The sequence below is a fragment of the Balaenoptera musculus genome, chromosome 12, assembly GCF_009873245.2.
Source record: "Balaenoptera musculus isolate JJ_BM4_2016_0621 chromosome 12, mBalMus1.pri.v3, whole genome shotgun sequence".
In the NCBI taxonomy this organism is placed as follows: Eukaryota; Metazoa; Chordata; class Mammalia; order Artiodactyla; family Balaenopteridae; genus Balaenoptera; species Balaenoptera musculus.
The window spans coordinates 46,720,164-46,734,955 of NC_045796.1; the positions used below are offsets into that span (position 1 = coordinate 46,720,164).

Sequence of the window (14,792 nt, forward strand, 5' to 3'; positions counted from 1 at the left end):
CTATATTCCTTCCCTGAGGCAATGAGCAGAGGGTCTGCTGTCTGCTTAAGTGAAGAAAGGGAAAAAGAATTACTGGGAGAAAAAATAGATTCGTATCTGAAATATTGTCTCACCACACATTCAGTAGACAGAAGCCAAGCAGACTGAAGACCTAAAACACTACTTAAATCATGTCATTCCCCTGTGTAAACATTTCCCGTGGCTTCTGATTGTGTTGAGCATTACATCTAAACTTCTGGACCTGGTATGCAAGTTTAGACATGTTAGCACAAGCCCACAGCCTTCCCCATTCTCCTTCCCTGTCACTCCCCCACTCCTGCCCAATGCTGGGCCATCTTAAACTTCTGTCCCTCGTGAGAAGAGACATGCTGGCCCCTCAGATTTAAACTACAGTGTTTGATGATAGTGTGTGCACTTATGATCCCCCTACCCTACCCAACCCCAAACAAAACAAAACAAAAACCTGGGAGGAAGGAGCTATTCTCTAGATTTTTGTTGATCCATACAGAGTACATGTGGCCATTGAGCACTTGAAATGTAACTAATCTGAATCGAAATGTGTTATAATTTCAGATTTCTAAGATTTAGTGCCAAAAATATATAAAACATCTCATTAACAACTTTTTACATTGAGCACCTGTTGAAATGGTAATATTTTGGATATATTGGATTAAATAAAATAAGTTATTAAAATTAATTTCACCTGGTTTTGTTACTGTTTTTTTATGTTGCTACCAGAAAATTTTAAATTGCATTTATGGCTCACTTGCATTATATTTCTATTGAATCTACTCTAGATTGTGACTATAATGGAACAACCTACAATATGAAAGCTTATAAAGAAAGGACAGAGATTCTGCACCCACCCATCCTAGCCTCTGAAGCTCCAGAGATGATGGTGCTTTGCCATAAGCCGCAGTCAGGGTCAGGCCTGAGTTGACGTGAGTTTATAGGTATTGACTAGATTACATTTTTTACAAAAGAAAGCATTCCTTTCCATTTCTCAGCACATTCTGCTCGCAGGCCCCTAGCATTCTGAAATTTTGGTTAAGAATTATAGGTATCCTTGCAATTATCCTCAAATAATACAGTTTTCTCTTGCAATCATCTAGAACTTATACTCATCCCCCTCCACAGATGTTCAGGATACTCTCAAGCAAATAGTGATAACCCAGCTTTGATTCCCATGAATTCAACATTCCCAGTCCTCCAGTGTACAGATTCTCTTCTGTGGGTTACCATAATTTCACAATCAGGCAGTCACCTCAGGGAGGAACGGGGCCACCTTAACCCACAGCTAATGAAAAATCCTCAGTGGGCTAAATTTCTACAAAATTGAATCAGTTCATTAACTCTCAAACCTCTGCAGGTTAGCTGAAAAGCAGACACATAAGCAATAATCTGCACAAAGGCATAGAGAGACTCATAGTGTTAGAGCAGGAATGGGTTTTGAAGAACTATCTGAGCAACGCTTCTTATTTTACAAATAAAGGAAGTAAGATCTGGTGGAGTAAAATGAATTAGTTAGGGGCAAGATGGGCATTAGAACCCATGACTCATTCAGTCAACAAATATTTGCTGAGCTACTCACTCTGTGCTAGGACTGACTCTTCTAGGTCTTGGGATGAAATAGATACCAGTGGTGATACTTTCCTGCTATAACAGAAAACCCAATTAAAAGTTGGTTTAAAGTATAAAGGAAATTTATTGTCATGTAGCTGAGAAGGCTGAATGGCTTTGGGCAACTCGTGACCAGTAGCTCAAATGCATTCTGGAGGATGACTGTTTCCAGTTCTCAGGGCCACTTCCCCAGTGCTGGGTCCATTCTGCAATCCTCCTCCATTACTGTCACAATATAACAACTCAGCAGCTCCTGGGGTTATGTGCTTTCAGATACAAATCTAGCACTTTGCTCTTAGGATAGAAAAAAAAAAGACCAACTTGTAATTGATTCTTGCAGCTCTCATTACCTGAGTTGGATCATGTATTCAACCCTGAATCTATTAAGTCTATTAGTGTGACCTGGAGATTGGATATGCTGACTGGCTTAAGCCAGTTGGGGGCCATTCCCAGAGTCAAGAATGGTGTCAAACCTATCCAGAATACATGCTGAGAATTCCAAAATACTGATAGGAAGGGGAAATGGAAAAATCAATGCTGGGAAGCAACAAAAATTTTAAGCACTCAAGTGCTCACAGTTGAGAGCTTTCCAATAGCCCAGTTGGTTTTTACACTCTGCTCCCTGGAGTCCTAGGAGTTCTCTAGTGTGACTTGGAGTTTGAGGGGTTCTGCACCACTGGAACTCCCAGCCCCTGACCTTGACTTCAAACAGACCTAGTCCTCTTTCTTCTGTTTTACATATTGGGCTTCTGTATAAGATTTCATTTGAAGAAAGTGCTTCGCTGCTGAAAGGCAATTTTAAAACCACTCTCCCACATTAATGCTACCGCAATGGCAAAATTAACTACGTTTTATACTTTTTAAACATATCCTTACTGCTACAGGACCTCCCCAGTGCTAATTGAATGAATCAGAAAGGCATTTCTTGGAACACGTCTTACTGCTGAAGATTATATTTCACAGGCCCTTTTCTCATGCTTCTGATATTTTGCTATTAGTAAGTCCTTTCATAGACATTCTTTCCGTTCCCTGATCCATTTACTCACTCAAAACACTTGAGAAAGATTTCTACTTTTCTAATACTTCTAAATACTCAACTTTAAGGTCATGAGTAAGCAAGTGGAATTCTTAACGGATGAGTGAATCTGCCGATGAGATCCAATAATGTAGACACTAAGCAATGGGATTACTGTTGTCCTTTCAATAATCCACTTGCTTACCTGGACGGAAGTTATACCCTATACTTTGAAAATTAACACTTACAGTAACAAAGAGCCAAACTTTAACACAAGAGAAGACAAAATATCCCTTATTTCATACCAAAGTTGGCAATATCTTTATTATGGTCGTGTACTTGGTGAATTCATCTCTTTCGCTGCTAAATTTTTATCTCCTTCATATTCTAGTCAATGAAATGTAAAATTTGAAAATATATCACATTTATTGTTAGCTCTGAAAGGATTCAAATCTTAACATTGTATTTATTTGTATTCAGTCTACTTCCATCCCGTTTCGTCATAATGATGTATTTGGTCTATAAAAATTTTTTATCCTTAAAAAATATTTTCTGAGAAGCATTTAGGGAATTCAGAATATTTCCTAAAATTCAGTCTGAAACAATGAGTAATACTCATATCATAAAATTTGGTGGAATGTGGTATTATGTAAGTAATATTTCCTTACATGAATGATAAGAATCATGAAAATGGGTAAGGATTAGAAATCAGATTCATATTGATCTATTTTTATATTAGTTATCTTTGGTGCTATATCCTCCTTTGACTTCCCTGGAAACACATTCCAAGGGAAATTTGTATACATAGAATTTGGGGAAGTGTTTGGGAATAACAGCTATAAGGAATTGAGGGAAGCAGGATTGGACAGATGGAGAAGGTCACCTGTGAGCTGTTACAACAGTGACCCCAGGTTATCATGGGAGCTTTTAACCTAGATGGGTCCTCAGAATTGTCGTACATTGAGGCAAGAGTCCCAGCCTTTGTATCCCATGTTGACCAATCACTGGATAAAGACTACCCCTGGGGAGGGGGCACACCGTAGGTAAGGCAGTTCCCTTCAGTCAAGGGCGATGCCGGGAGAGGGATGCAACTGTGAGCTGCCTGCAGTCAACACTCGTAGATGTTGGAGGAATGAGTACTTCAGTTCTGAAGGGGGACATCCACCGCAGGACAGTGCCCGCACCAGAACAGGACAGTGCTTACCACCAGAAAGGAGCTTTGAGGTATGTACCTAAGGAGTGCCAAGGGCTTCTGTTTCATACCTCGTTTGCCACTCAAATTATTTCTTGTAACTTTGAATGCATGACTGAATAAAGTAAAAGACAGTTGTTGATACAATGAACGTACAAGTAATAGATAGTTGATAGAAGAAGAAAAACATGTAAGAGGTTCCCCTGGGCCTAAAAAGTTAATTATTGATTAGCATGTTTGTGCTAAAAGAATATTAATAAAAAGCATAGACACAAGGCAATGAATTTCTAGGAGTTGACTTCTTTGGTATGTGATACATTTCTTAAGTAGGGAGACAGGAGAGGAAATTACAAGAAAATTATTTCACGTATTTCATTGATTAAACGGGCTAGTCTTGACCAGACTCTGAAAAGCTAGGTAGCACTCTTGTTATCAGCAGGGACCGCCAAAAGTGTCACAGATGTTCTTCTCACATAGCATATTCACAAAAAAACATAAAAAACAAATCAGGGTAGACACGTGATTGAATAAACAGTACCTTCAGCCTGAAAATCCTGCGTTGGGACTAAAACAGCCGATATTATATTACAGGCAATCTTTGCTTTGCACAGTACTGAAATTCAAACATGTTGGAACCATGGAAAGTGAGGGCTGTCTTATTAACTTTTATTTTAATTATTGCAATTTTTGTTGTCCTAATAATTTGCCTCTGTTTTGAAAATTATTAGACATTTGCTTTATGAAAGAAGAGACCTTGTTTGCTTGTCCTTGTTATTTTATCCCTACAACCTAACTCAGTGCCTGGCCCATAGCAGACATTCAGTACATTTTTGATGATTGAATGAACCATGAAGTAATGCACAACAATCTGGTGACCATACACTCTTTTCTCAGACTGTCTGGTAAATATCTGAATTGTTTGCTGGGTGAATCTTGAAAAGCTAACAGAACTTTCTGTAGCAAACTGTTAGTGTTTGCTTCTTATTTGGAGACACATAGTTTTTATAACAATCTTCATAATATTGTATTCTAATCAAATATTAGTTGCTCTTTCAGTTTCAACTATTCACTATATTTCCAAAAAGGATCACCATCTATGTATATGAATATATAATTGGTGGATCCCATAGTGCATATTTCATATATTATTATTTATTAACAAAACAAGTTTAGGCTTTTAAATTCAGTTAGTAAAATAATTTTCTTTTGACTTCAAAAACAAATAATAAAAATTGATGTTTCTAACTCTGCTCAATGTTATTTATGCTCACCTAGACTGAGCTATCCAGTATACATAATAGAAAAAAATATAGATATTAAATAAAGTATAGAAATGCAAATATGGGATGTAGCAGTTTTCAAGGGCACTGGGAAAACTGAATAATGACTAGAAGACAAAATGCTTAACCCCAAGGAGTTTCTTAAATTTATTTTTAACTATCAAACTTTTAAATGAGACAGCAACTTCTTTATAAAACATGTCCTGATATTTTGGAATCACCAAATTTGTGGATTACATACTATGGAAGCCCCAGTGCTTTCTTTAAAGTCACATTTCTGTCAGTCACCCTTGTTTCTCTGAGTAGACTCAGACCTCAAGTTTATTTTCTACTTTTCTTAAGTTTATCTCTCATTCTTGGTTTATCTCTCTCATTTCTCATGAAGATGCACATTTTTCTTGTTTTCATCACTAAGGAACAAGTAGAAAACAGCCTAATGTATCAGTGGCCGTTAGGTTAACTCTCACTGCCCGATTGGCTGGTACCTCCAGTGCAAACTGACGCCACTAGAAAATTACAGAGCACTCTCCTTGTGGTCCCTTGCGTTAAATTCAGTAAAGCTTTAGAACTTCTGTGTTGCAACCAGACTAACAAATGTAAAGGGTTAGCCACAGAAGGGTACTTGGAAAGATGAGAAACAATAACCCACAGTTGAGTGAATTACCAATTCCAGGATGAAGGCAAAAGAAACAAGATTAAGGAAGAGATGGATAAAAATGACTTTATTTTAGTTAGGAACTCTGATTAAAATGAAGAGAAAATTGGAAGAGATTTTTGTTTAATCTACTCTTACTATTCTTATTCCCATTAACACAATAAATGAAACCAGGTTGTGGTAGATTAGAGTTTACCTTTGAATTCAAATTGTTGGTTTGGGGAGGTTTGTTTTGGGGGGTGGGGAATCTGTATAAATAAAGTAACAGTCGAGCTAAAAAAGAAATCCTTTCTCTTTGAAGGTGGTCCTGTTACACAAGTAGAACAGAACACAACCTATGTCCTCTTCAGTAACTGCAAATTGGTAGAGTGCCCAGTAACTGCAAATTGGTAGAGTGCCCAGCCTTACATTCAGAAGTTGTGTAAAGTCCAAACAAACTTGATTTGGGGTGGGAAGATGGCTTTATCAAGACTATTACTACAACAAGAGGATGAGAGTTTATTCCTTTTTTCTCTTAATAGGAGCACTGCTATAAAAATGCTGCTTAAGCCATCATTAAAGCCTTTTACTTGCCTTAGCTTAAGAGGCTAGCAAACAAACTATATTACTGTCTATTAAAGCTGAGATGAGTAGAAGAGCAAATTGTAGTAGGTCTGCTTGGAACACTCTTGTTGAAGTTCTCTTGATTGTACTTTAAGGCTTGCAATATGTGTGTACAGTGCTTGATGCCTTACAAACCCCATCTATATCTATTATCACTTTTCATCCCCACGAAAACACTGTGACTTAAGCCACGAGACGATATCTGACAAATTCAAAACTCATGTGATTCAGCCATGCCTGCACTTTTTTAGTAATTCCCCCCCTGGTAATTTAGTTCATGGACTATTGCTGTGTGACATATTTCCCTTTGCCAGTAATCATGGAAATAATTAAATGTTGGGCAAGCTCTCTTCCTCAAAGTTATTTTAAGACATTTTATTAACAGAGGATATAATACACCACATGTATCAAGCATTATGTCTGTAGACTGCTGTACACTGGTTATAGCCACTGAGCATTCCCAGGCTAGATCAGTTTGTAAAAATCCTTATTCTATTTACCCGCATTCAAAGCCTGAAGATACGTGCTATGCCATCATTTAAGCCGCAGCTTCTCGGAGGTCATGAGACTTGACTGAAATATCTTTCCTAGGCCCTTTCCATAAAACTCCTACCTTTATATGAGTAAACAGTACATAGGGTTTTCCAGATTTGGCTGTAGCGTAACTAACCTGGTTTGGATACCACATACCTGCAGCAATCCTTTCCCACCTGTGTGTGCATAGCAGATTGTCTTGTTTGTCTATGGCTTCTACTGGTGTGGGCAGAGCCTAGGATTCTGAGAGTCTGCTCTTTGCACCAGGTGTGCCTAGGAAACGAGTCCACTCTTCCTTATTGCTATGTGTCAGAGCAATCTGTCAGACTCTTGCTTCCCAGTAGTCCACCGCCCTCCATGGTGTACCTTGAAATTGTGTTTCAGTGTCCTTGCAAGACTGTATCTGTCCTTGCAGCTTGTGGCTGTCCCCACATCAACTCACCAAACCACATCTGCTCAGCTACGCTGTTGTTATCTATTCCTGTCACCTGTGGAGCTCCAGCCTAGCAATCTATGCTGGTAGGCTGGCTGCATGCCAAGACATTATTGTTGATGATGATCCTGATTTGCCATTTCATGTTAAGCACTATTCACATGTACGTGAGAAGAACCAGGTGGATTTTTCCAATTCATCCCTGTCTCAAAGCTGTGGGTTCGGTCCCATACTACTTCCTGTCCTCTCTAAACCCCCATTTTGTAAATTCAGAAGCATGATGCTGTACTGGTGTTTTCCAGTCTCCAGAAAAGCATATTTATCTTCTTAATCTAATTTTATTCTTATGTTCATTCCTTGCAGCCTTAGGCAAGTTGCTGCTTACATAGCATCAGCTAGCAATTTTGTGTTGCAATTTCAAAACATAGATTGCCAGTGCCTTTTCTATACAGCTCTATATAGGTCTTCCATGCTGAAGAGTATCTAAAGCCTAGATGCCACCTTGTGATTCGCTGGTTGTATTGCTAGTAAAAACTAGAATTCTATCAGGCCACAATCAATTCCCATGCAGTAGCACCATGTTTCCAAATTTCACTACTGAAAATAATATGTGACATTATTTTGATCACGGGTATACCTCTGCTGTCTTTTCTCAAAGTAACTTAGGATAGTGATGGAACGACATATAAGGTGGTCTTTCAAAGATTTAATTTAAAAAGTCTCCATAAGTCGTCACTTTGTTTGTTGAGTTTCCCAGCATTTGAGTTCACTCCTCCTTTGGAAGCTCCTCATCGACCATGCCTGGTACGGAGCATAGCTTCTTTCACCTTCCATAAAAGGAACTTGTAACGAAAACAGAGCTCTTTGTCGATTAGCAACTGCTTAAGCAGTCGGCTGCTGCTACTAAACTTGGAGCATAGCCTGGGTGTATAGGTCAACTTTTATAGTGACTATAGACCAAACTTTGAATTTTGTAAAGAAAATACTGTGCCCCAACATTTCAACTAATGTTTATAAATGTCTAAGCAATGTGGTAGACATTTTGATACTCACTGTCTTATTTAAGCCTGAAAACAACCTATGACGTGTATAACTTTCTCCACAGTATAAATCAAGACAATGAGCTTTGGAATGGCTTAGTAACTGTCCAGATATGCAGCTAGTAAGTGATATGGGAAGTGAATATCACTGTAGGTCCGATGTGTTCTTCCATTCTCTCCACCACATTATGACTTCATTCCATATTAAACTTTTTGTACAAGGTCATCACTGGCAGAAGCTTTGACCCACAGAAGCTGGTGGTCTTATAAAAAAAATTATGTAATTAATTAATTAACTCGTTTTCTAGCTACATTTTTTAAATCATGTGAAGAGAACTTAACAAAACCTACAGGAATGTTCGTTAAAATCTCCTTTCCTTTTCTATCCATGGTCCCTTTTACCCTCACTTTCTCTGAGTCCCCTTATTTAAAAGTCCTTCACAAAACACTGTGCCATCCCTGATCTTCTACAACTTTTCTGTCTTTTATAAAAGGACACTACTCTCCTAATCTTACCCTTTTACTTTTCTACCCACAATTCCAGTTCTCTCTCATTCTCAGCGTTCTTATTCAGCATCACAAAAGCCCAAAGAACCCATGAGGCAGTAGGAGATCCCTCCCAGGAGCATGTTGAGGGCAAAGCAGGGGATGACTAGTGGACAAAGCCAGTACCATCTTCATCAAGCAGAGGGATACGACAAAGCTGGGAGTACGCATATATTAACAGCTTTTCCCCAACAACAACAACAAAAAACCTAAGGACCTTCATAAGAAGGACCTTTTTAACAAATCCAACACTTGCTTGGAAAAATAAGAATCATGCTATGCTACTCCATTCCTTTTAAGTTTTAGCATCCCTGCTGATGCCTGCCTTAAAACTGCCCGTGATAATCAATGAGTTATACTTCTAGGATGAATTTGTCCAGCTCCTGCTAGAATATCTGCCCTAATTCCCATACATGTCATCATAGCAAAAATTATTTTATCTAAGAGGTTAGAGAGAAGGGTATTTTCAAGTGTGACTGTAAGGTCCCCAGTGTGAATTCTCACATTCAAAATGAAAGCTCAGTTCTGAAGACTACACTTCTATATCAGTTAGGTGTCTCAAAGTAGGCTGGATAACAAACAAGTGCAAAATCTCAGCAGTGTGCAATAATAAGCATGTATCTATCTCATGGTTTGTGGGTCATTTGGGATTGGCTGATCTAGGCTGCAGTGGGTTGATATGTGATGATCTCATCTGTTTACTCATGTGACTGGGGATCAGGCTGGGCTCCACTGGGGCAACGTAGTTCTGCATGTCTCCCATCCTCCTCCTGCCTGCCCAAGTTCTCATGGCAGTAGCAGAAGTGCTGGTGAGAAAACTCAATAGTGAAAGCATTGTTCAGGCTTTTGAACAAATTGTGCTGTCTAATGTTTTATGAACCAAAAAGTCCTATGAACAAACCCAAAGAAAAGGAGTAGGGAAAGAGATTATCCCTTTTTATGAGGACAGCCTACAAAGGCACATGGCAATGGGCATGGATGTTGGAAGAGGTAAAGGATTGGGAACATTGATAAAGTCTACTATAGTCGTTGACCTATTATTATTGAGTATCATCCTATTAAAAGTTAGGTATGGTTCCTTCTGGTAGTGTCAGCTCTAGATGCAAACACCTTTCACTCATTCATCCATTCATTCACTTGTTCATTTAACACATAATGTTGAATTCTTTAGACAAGTGCTGCTTACTAGAAATATGTTGTGAGTCATATGCGGACTTTAAAATTTTCTGGTAGCCACTTTTTTAAAAAGTGAAAATAAAGAGATAGGACTAAGTGTAATAATGTATTTTATTTAGTGAAATTATCCAAAATATTATCATTTTGACATGTAATCAGTATTAAAGTTATTAATGAGATATTTTATATTCTTATTTTGGGGGCACTAACTCTTCAAAATCCAGCATGTAGTGTTTTCTTGCAGCCCATTTCAGTTTGAACTAGTTACATTTCAAGTGCTAAAAAGCCACAAGTGACTACTAGCTACCGTATTAGACAGTGAAGTTACAGACTATGTATTGAACTTGGTGCTGAGGATACAAGACACCTGCCCCACAGATCTTACAATCTCAAGAGAAAGGAGATTTAATTTAAATAGTATAGTCATTATATATCTTTTTGAGAAACTCATATTTTAATTTGCATTTCTCAGATCTTGTCATGCCCCTGTGCACCAACTCCTGTCCTTATGGTACTAGTTCTCTATAATACAACCCCATGCAACCTCTCTAGCCTAGTTTGGTTGGAGACATTTCAACATGTCTTTTCAAATCTCTTATGGAACGCCATTGCTGTATTCCAAAGTCTGGCAACAAAGATGTGTTTTGTTTTTTTTTTTCAAAATCAATATAGTAAAGGGATATTACCTGAGATCTTATTACCAGGTGGATAAATTTCCACATTATAACTTTACCTGATAAGAGCCCAGGACCCTTCATTATAGAAAAGTTGAATGGAAAAGTTTACTTTCTCAGTGCTTATCTGCTTTAAAAAAAAAAAAAAAAAAAAACTGTGGGTGATTGTAGAGAGAATGCATAATAATAGATAAAGGGGAGAATATTGCTTCAGAAGTAGTACAAGGAGTAACAGAGGCAGAGAATGGAGAAACTGAGAAAAAAAGGGAAACATTAATAGTGTTTATCTGTTTTTGACCTGATTAAGCTTGTAAGTGCCTAAAAGAAAGTTTTCATTTCTCTGCACTAAACTGTCCAAGCAAGATTTATCAAAAAGGGTAGCTTTTAGAAAACAATTATTGTCTATTGAAATTGCAGATAAAGCATCTTGAAAAGAATAGGGAGATAGGATATTTTCTTTGTAGTCTAAAAAATAAAAACCCTGATGTTTGTTTAAATATATCAGCGTAGCTTAAAGAACTGAAAAAGGTTTCTTTTAAATGCCATGAATCACCCCGTGATTTCTTTTCTTTTTTTATTCCTGTTCTGCTTATTGTGTGCCTTTTCAGTGGTGATTCAGTGCCTTTTCAGTGCTTTGGTTGTGTAACCCATTGATATCAAAACCACTTTGGGCAAATGCCCTCATGCTTCCTTGTTCCTCTGGCAACATGGCAGGTCCCAGTGCTGACACCTGGGCTCACGCTCTTAGGAAACCCAGAGCACCTTTGACTTTCATAGCTTGCGTGATCGGTACTCGTCTGCAGATAGCAAACAGTTTAGGTAGTTTGGTACAGAGAACAGCGTAGTGGATTGTAAGCTCCGAGATGCTGTTTTTACAAGATATTACTGAAAACTGAGTTATGGCTCTGTGTTTTCATACTAGACACTTTAGAAAATGATTATAATTACATAGAGAAGAGAGTCCAGATTACATGGTGGGCTTTTTTACACATTAAATTACAAAGGTATATTTGTGCATCTACTCCAGTTTTTCATGAAGGATTTAAATCAGAACAGGAACATTGGTCTTCTGTTTAGTGACAAAGGATCATCTCAGTCATTTCAAATACTACTTTTCAGCACCAGTAGACATCCACCAGTATCTCCTCTCCGCTCCCCCTCCTCCAACACACATACACACATTTTTCATTCTTGCTTCTGACACTGAAATATTTTGAGTCATTTCCTTTTATTAAAATATTTTTAGATGGGGATTAAAAATAAATTGAAATGAGTCAAGCAGTAACTTGAGAACTGACTTAAAACAGTGTAAGCTGAAGTCAATGAGTATGCTGTGTACTTGCAAATTATCTAAGAATCTTTATATCCCCATGGCTTAAAACAAAGAAGACATACCATAAATATTTATTGGATGAACAAATGAATAAATGTTATCTAATTAAAGAAATTTTAGTGACTATGGGTTTACCTTTTTCTGGAAATTAAGCCCCTTCAAACAGAAAGAAGGATCTAAGAATTGAGCAGCCTTTCAGTTATAACCATTAGCACTCTGTCCCTGTTGCCATGTCTCAAAGACTAGGAGGAGTCCCAGTAACTGCAGAAAGAGAGGCCAGGCCTAAATATAGGTGGCAAAATAGGGCCACAGTTCTTAACTCCTACTATCAAACCATGACTTCAGCCTCTTCACTGTGGCCTGAACAGAGAAGTACAAGAGTGGAGAGGGAGGTCTAACCTTAATATGCTTATTACTTATGCTATATTCCTCTCTCCCAAGGAAACCCCATTCCAGTTTTAAGATTAAGGTCAGAGATACTCTGGATCTTCCTTTAGCAAAGCAAAACCCATTACCATTTTCCTTGGAAAGATCTTTTCCAGTCATCAGATCTATCCAGTCATAAGGTCTGTATTTAGGACATGGAAGAATTTCACTCATTCAATAAATAAGCATCAAGCATCTTCATTGAAATAGATTTGTCTCCTTTAATTAGACCAACTCTCAACATTTCTCTAGTGTTCCCACTATCAGGATTATCTTTTTTATAGTTGCTAAGATATGTTGAAAGTAGAGGAATTGTTAAAAGCTTATAACTCTAAAATTGTCTATGTAAATAAGCACCTAGCAAAGCTTTTATTAAATGTTGATGAACAGGTACACTGTTCCTCTTAGAAAGCTTATATTCTGACAGCACTTATATTTTGTTTCTCTGCTTCTCTTCCTTCTACTTACACTCCCTGTGAATTAATACTTTATCTGATTAGTATGAAGGGTATCACAGTTTTCATTTGTTAGTTGAAAATCTAGACCTCACTAAGTGTAGAAAACTACCATCAGACTAGAAATGGGAGTCCAGTTTAATGAACAAACTTTGGCTCTGTGTGTGTGTGTGTGTGTGTGAGAGAGAGAGAGAGAGAGAGAGAGAGAGAGAGAGGGACTTTTCCCAGAAATTCTAGAATCACAGACTCTTAGGCAGTCAAAGTGTTTAGAGGACATACAGTCAATGATTCTCAGTTCAGGTTGCATATTACAGTCACCTGGGGAACTTCTGAGGCTCCATCTTTCCCAGACCAACTGAACCATCATCTTTGACGATAGGGCCTGAGGATGGGTATTTTTTTAAACCTCAGAGTATTCTAAAGTGCAGCTGAGGTTTTAAAACCCCTGGTTTAGTCCAATTCTTTTCATAAGGATAGGCAAAATAAAAACCCATCAGGAAGAAATGAAGTATTTCAGGCCTTGTAGAGCCTGGATTAGAAACCACATTACCTAGCCCCAGTCCAGAGCAATTTCCATAACAATGTGGTACTAATATCTTTTGTTAGGTTTGACTCATTTGAACTTTCTCTTGATAAAATTGTGATAGGAGCGGGGTGGGCACACAGCTGTTAGCAAGCAACTGGGGCCCCTCCCCTAAGCAAGTGACCATTAGGGAGCAACCGTTAGCAAGCAACAGTTAGCAGTCCCACTCAGCCATTGATTGGCATCACAAGGGGCCCCTCTCCCCTCCCTCCCCTTCCTCTGTATAAAAGGAGCCTGAATTCAGCCAGAGGGAAGATGGTTTTTGAGACACTAGTGTGCCATCTTCTTGGTCTGCTGGCTTTCTGATTAAAGTCGATGCTTCTTGCCCCAACACCTCATCTCCCAGTTTCAGCCTGTTGTGCAGCGAGCAGAGTGAGCTTGGGCTCAGTAACAAAATTAGCAGAAGGAATGATGCTTCTTAAAACTTTCTGTCAAATAGACTTGAGGAAAAACCCCACCATGCTGGGTTAGCACATGCATTTCCTACGTTTCTCGGTAGCGTTGGCCTCCTTGCCTTCTACCAAAAAGAAGTTAGTCTTTGATTGTAGTGAAGAGTTTTTGAACCATATGTATAACTTTCATTTTATATAAGTCCACAAGATATCTTTAATCATTTTAGCATATGTAGACCCATTTTTAAAATCATCATGTAAAGTTCGTGTAACTCACTTACTGAGAAAACAGCACCGTTAACACTGCCCAGTTTGCAGTGCTGAAGATACAGTTAAACATTTTCCTGTTTTTTTGACATCTATCTTTTCTGTGTGTGTATATCTGTTGAACCCATCAAAGTCTAAAGTATTTCAATTCAGCATAAAATTGCAGTACCAATTGTTGTATGGCTCGTATTTTATCTTGTGCCGAGATGGGAAAGCATATCTAAATGCATCATGCCTATGCTCAAAAGTAATGCAAATCTCCTGTCTCGCCAGTGCCAGAAATAAATGAAAACGATAATAAAGGCTAGAAACGTTTTTCTCTTTTGCACTGATGCAAAATTTTCTATGTAGTGATCATCATCATGCATTAAGCATCCACTGTAAGCCAGACATTCTAGATGCCAGAAGAATATTGAAGGCATAGTTTCTACTCTCAGCTCTTATGAAGCAAAAGCAAATAAATACAGTTTAAACTCGTTGAGAGTAAAGAATAAACATTGAAATTTTTAGAACTTCTAAATATATTCTGTGATTTAAGAGTAGAGCTATATACATTCACACAGTTTTT

General features: G+C 38.1%; 1 protein-coding gene across 1 annotated transcript in view; it reads left to right on the plus strand.

Moving 5' to 3' along the window:
- Window positions 1–3,805: 3,805 nt before the first annotated feature.
- HS3ST5 (heparan sulfate-glucosamine 3-sulfotransferase 5) overlaps window positions 3,806–14,792 on the plus strand; it is a 196,078-nt gene continuing 185,091 nt past the window's right edge. The window contains exon 1 of the mRNA XM_036871692.1: window positions 3,806–3,859. The gene's annotated coding sequence lies outside the window, so the exon portion shown is untranslated. The remainder of the gene's footprint in view (window positions 3,860–14,792) is intronic.